General features: G+C 39.3%; 1 protein-coding gene across 3 annotated transcripts in view; it reads right to left on the minus strand.

The window, feature by feature from the left end:
• Positions 1–6,000, minus strand: part of FANCC (FA complementation group C) — a 261,961-nt gene that overhangs the window by 255,474 nt on the left and 487 nt on the right. The window lies entirely within an intron of this gene.

The following is a 6,000-nucleotide window of genomic DNA, read 5'->3' on the forward strand; positions in this document are numbered from 1 at the left end:
AGAATTGATCTCATCACAGATCATTTTAACAAGAAACTAGAAAATATAAAGAAGACGCTATCAAAAACAGTTCAACTTCTGAGATTAAAAAGCAGTCTAGAAGCAATGGATAGCAGACCAAATGACACAGAAAAACACGTAGTGATCTGGAAGATGAAAATAATAGAAATCACCCAATCAGAACAGCAAACAGAAACACAAATGTAGACCTTTTAGAATATGTTTGAATTTAAATGACTATTAGTTTAAAGCAAGTAGATATAATTATGGGTCAACATATATGAACCCCATGGTAACCACAAATCAAAAACCTATGATAAATACACAAAAACCAAAAAGAAAGGAACCCAAGCATAGGAGAAAAGAAAATCATCAAACCACAATGGGAGAAAAGAAAAAAAGAAGAAGAAATGAACAAGGAAGAACTACAAAAAACAAAAACACAAAAACAAAAAACTGGTAAACAAGGAATAAAGTGGCAATAAGTACGTATCTATCAACAATTACTTTACATGTCAATTGGACTAAATGCTCCAATCAAATGACATAAGGTGGCTGATTGGATAAAAAAAACAAGACCCATCTATAAGTTGCTTACAAGAGACTCACTTCAGAGTCACACACAGGCTGAAAGTGAGGGGATGGAAAAAGATATTTTATACAAACAGAAACAACAAGAAACTGGGGGTAGCAATACTCATATCAGACAAAATACTAGACTTTAAAACAAAGGCTATAATGAAAGACAAAGAAGGGCATTATATAACCCTCCTACATTGTTGGTGGGAATGTAAATTGGTACAGCTACTACGGGAACAGTATGGAGGCTCCTTAAAAAACTAAAAATAGAGCTACCATATGACCCAGCAATCCCACTCCTGGGCATATATCGAGAGAAAACCATAATTCGAAAGGATGCATGCACCCCAATGTTCACTGCGGCACTATTTACAACAGCCAGGACATGGAAGCAACCTAAATGTCCATCAATAGAGGAATGGATAAAGAAGATGTGGTGCATATATACAATGGAATATTACTCAGCCATTAAAAAGGGACGAGGGACTTCCCTGTTGGTCCAGTGGTTAAGACTCCACGCTCCCAATGCAGGGGGCCCGGGTTCGATCCCTGGTCAGGGAACTAGATCCCACATGCTGCAACTAAGAGCCCCCATGCCACAATTAAGATTCCCCATGCCGCAACTAAAGACCCCAATGCTGCAACAAAGATCACACACGCGGCAATGAAGATCCTGCATGCCGTGACTAAGACCTGGCACAGCCAAATAAATAAATAAATAATAAAATAAAATAAATAAAAAGGAACGAAATAATGCCATTTGCAGAGACATGGATGGAGCCAGATACTGTCATACAGAGTGAAGTCAGTCAGAAAGAGAAAGACAAATATTGTATAATATTGCTTAAATGTGGAATTTAGAAAAATGGTTCAGATGAACTTATTTGCAAAGCAGAAATAGAGTCATGGATTAGAAAATAAACTTATGGTTACTAAGGGTGGACGAGGGGGTGGGATGAACTGGGAGAATGGGATTGACATAAACATACTACTATTTATAAAATAGATAACTAATGAGAACCTACTGTATAGCACAGGGAACTCTACTCAATGCTCTGTGGTGACCTAAATGGGAAGGAAACCTAAAAAAGAATGGCTATATGTATATGTATAACTGATTTACTTTGCTGTACACTTTGCTTTACAACATTGTAAAGCAACTATACTACAATAAAATAATTTTTTTAAAGGGGCATTATATAATGATAAAGGGATCAGTACAAGAAGAGGATATTATACTTGTTAACATACATGCACCCAATACAGGAACACCTAAATAATCAATTTTTATTTATTCCAGGGTCACAAGGATGGCTCAACATACACAAATCAGTCAATATGATACACCACATTAACAAAAGACATGACAAAAACCAAATGATCATCTCAATAGATGCTGAAAAAGCATTTGACAAAATTCAACATCCATTCATGATAAAAACCCTCATCAGGGCTTCCCTGGTGGCACAGTGGTTGAGAGTCCGCCTGCCAATGCAGGGGACGCGGGTTCGTGCCCTGGTCCGGAAGGATCCCACATGCCGCGGAGCGGCTGGGCCCGTGAGCCATGGCCACTGAGCCTGTGCGTCCGGAGCCTGTGCTCCGCAATGGGAGAGGCCACAACAGTGAGAGGCCCACGTACCGCAAAAACAAACAAACAAAAAAAACCCTCATCAAAGTGAGTATGGAGGGAACATATCTCAACATAATAAAGGACATTTACAACAAATCCACAGCCAACATAATACTCAACAGTGAAAAGGTGAAACCCTGCTAAATTCAGGAATAAGACAAAGATGTCCACTCTCGTCACTTCTACTGGAAGTCCTAGCCACAGCAATAAGACAAGAAAAAGAAATAAAATGTATCTAAATTGGAAGGGAAGAGGTAAAACTGTCTCTGTTTGCAGATGACATGATACTCTATATAAAGAGCCCTGAAGTTTCCACCGAAAACTATTAGAATAAATGAAACCAGCAAGATTGTAAGATACAAGATACAGGTTTAACCCTCCCGGACTTCAGACTATACTACAAAGCTACAGTAGTGAAAACAGCATGGTACTGTCACAAAAACAGACACATGATCAATGGAACAGAATACAGAGCCCATGCACCAATGGTCAATTGCTCTATGACAAAGGAGGCAAGAATATACAATAGAGAAAAAACAGTGTCTTCAACCAGTCGTGCTGGAAGAACTGGAAAGCCATAGGTAAAACAATGAGATAAGAATATTCCCTCACACAATATACAAAAATAAACTCAAAATGGTTTAAACACCTAAACATAAGACCCGAAACCATAAAACTCCTAAAAGAGAACATAGGTGGAACATTTTTACATAAGTTGCAACAATATTTTCTTGGATCAGTCTTCTAGGGCAAATAAATAAAAGCAAAAATAAACAAATGGGGCCTAATTAAACTTTAAAGCTGTTGCACTGCAAAGGAAACCATCGACAAAATAAAAACACAACCTACAGAATGGGAGAAAATACTTGCAAATGATGCAACCGACAAGGGGTTAATATCCAAAATGTACAAAGAGCTCTTACCACTCAACATCAAAAAACAACCTGGGCTTCCCTGGTGGCACAGTGGTTAAGAATCTGCCTGCCAATGCAGGGGACACGAGTTCAAGCCCTGGTCCAGAAAGATCCCACACGCCACAGAGCAACTAAGCCCATGCGCCACAGCTACTGAGCCTATGCTCTAGAGCCCACTAGCCACAACCACTGAAGCCCACGCGCCTAGAGCCTGTGCTCCGCAACAAGAGAAGCCACCACAATGAGAAGCCCACTCACCACGACGAAGAGTAGCCCCCACTCACAGCAACTAGAGAAAGCCTGCATGCAGCAACAAAGACCCGATGCAGCCAAAAGTAAATAAACTAAATAAATTTAAAAAAAAAAAACCCAACAACCCAATCAAAATATGGGCAGAAGACCTGAATAGACATCTTTCTAAAGAAGACATACAGATGGCTAACAGGCACATGAAAAAATGCTGAACATTGCTAATTATTAGAAAAATGCAAATCAAAACCACAATGAGGTATCACCTCACACCTGTCAGAATGGCTATCATCAAAAAGTCTACAAATAACAAATGTTGTCAGGGATGTAGAGAAAAGGGAAACCTCCTACACTGTTGGTGGGAATGTAAATTGGTGTAACCACTATGAAAAACAGTATGGAGGCTCCTTAAAAAACTAAAAATAGAACTATCATATGATCCACTCCTGTGTACGGTCTCTGGAAAAAATGAAAACACTAATTCGAAAAGATACATCCACCCCAATGTTCACAGCAGCACTATTTACAATAGCCGAGATATGAAAGCAAGCCAAGCGCCCATCAACAGATGACTGGATTAAGATGTGTAGTATATATATGCAATATGTTAGCCATAAAAATGAATGAAATACTGCCATTTGCAGCAACATGGATGGACTTAGAGAATATTATGCTTAGTGAAATAAGTGAAACAGAGAAAGACAAATACTGTATAGTATCACTTGTACATGGAATATAAAAAATAATACAAATGAAGGTATATGCAATAACAGAAACATGCACAGATGTAGAAAACAAACTTGTGGTTACCAAAGGGGAAAGGAAAGGGGGGGAGGGCCAAACTAGGGGTATGGGATTAACAGATACAAACTACTATATATAAAATAGATAAGCAACAAGGATACACTGTATAGCACATGGAATTATACCCATTATCTTGTAATAATCTATAATGGAGTACAATCTGCAAAAATACTGTACCACTATGCTGCATACCTGAAACTAACACAATATTGGTAAATAGAGTATACTTCAATTAAAAAAAAAATAATAATCCATTTGGTGCTGATTTCCAGCCTGACTTGAGGCTCCGCCACTACCAACCTGGAACTGCCACAGATGTGAGATTTCCTCAGCTGTCACTGTGGCCTGGATAATCAATCCAACTTTCTATTGGCTAGGCTAGCCTCCCTGTAACTGGTTTTCATAAATACAAAATTTGTATAATTGTTACTGGAACTACTTGCTGAAATATGGAACTTGTTAAAAGTACCATTTATTTTAAAATGTACATGCACAGTTTCACATACAAGCAGCAGCACATCTTTCACATCCAGCCAATCAATCAAGTTAATGCTTCGTATTAGAGAACGGAACAAAAAATGCAGATATTCCACTACAGAGTTTGCCTTTCTTTTCTGGGGCCTTAGTAAACGTTTTTCAAGAAATCAAGAGGTATATGACTAAATAATGAAAAGAATGAATTAAAACGTATAATATACCAAGGTATAATTTAGCTCAACTCTAAAGAAGCAGGACCTAACTTTTACTCTGGGGGAAAGAGGCCTTTGATATAACTAGGAAAAGCAAATTCTTTTTTGATGCAGTCTTTCTTGTACACGTATATGAGTAATGTATGTGAGGGCTTATTTCCCTGTGAATCTGGCACTACATGAGATTGAAACATCAATTTGATTTAAGCTTAATGGATAAAGTCACAATGAATATATTTTTATATAAGTTTATGTATAAATGACCCCAATACACAGTATGAATTCTATCATTTGTAACAACCTTTCCACCTCTCATGAAGGGAGTAATGAAAATCTGTTCTGCGCTGCACATCACTAAAGGTGAGTGACATCCAGAAAGAACTGAAGTTGGGTGGTCCAAAAGTGCCTGCTCATCTGATAAATAACTCAGTAACATCTCAGTTAAGATGCATTAAATGGGACACAGGTTAGAATGAAACCAGGTGCCCGGGAGCTTTCCAACAATTTCAGATTAGGACAAACGTAGAGGAACATACAGGTCTTTGCTGAAAATTCCTTGGTCTTTATCTGACATTCTGGTCCCAAATTGCTGATGTTTTAAAAACCCCAAATCTTTTTCCCCCTCCCCACTTTTCTAGCCCATAGAACATGACCACAGAGGGTTCATGGTTGTAAACGCGCCCACGTAAAAAAATTCGAAAAAAGCAAGCTAAACAAACACAACCCCCGACCCCCCCAAAAAAAAACCTCTCAAAGGCTTTGGACGCTATTTGGCCTTTCATTCAAAAAAAGTGAGTTAGTGCGAGATGATCGCCCACCAGAACCCTCCTCCCCTCACAGCATGAAAAGCCCGCAGAGTACGAGGGGTAACAGCCCGCCCCGGGCTCCTCTAATTGGCCTCCCGCTCCCAGTGCCCTGAGGAAGGGGGGCGGTGCGGAGAGCATGTGGCCAGCTGTAAAGGGTGATGAATTTTAAAAGGCAAGATTTTCACATCTCCCACGGATCCAGGGCGAAGAAATTCACCTTTGCTCCTGTCCTTTTAAGAAGACATAGCTAACCTAGGCTCAATGAACAGAGAGAAGCAAAACGCCAGCCCCCAGCTCCCACCGCTCTGGGGAACTACCTTCCTTGAGAC

Source organism: Neophocaena asiaeorientalis, unplaced genomic scaffold (genome assembly GCF_003031525.2).
Source record: "Neophocaena asiaeorientalis asiaeorientalis breed wild unplaced genomic scaffold, Neophocaena_asiaeorientalis_V1.1 scaffold220, whole genome shotgun sequence".
NCBI classification, from domain to species: Eukaryota; Metazoa; Chordata; class Mammalia; order Artiodactyla; family Phocoenidae; genus Neophocaena; species Neophocaena asiaeorientalis.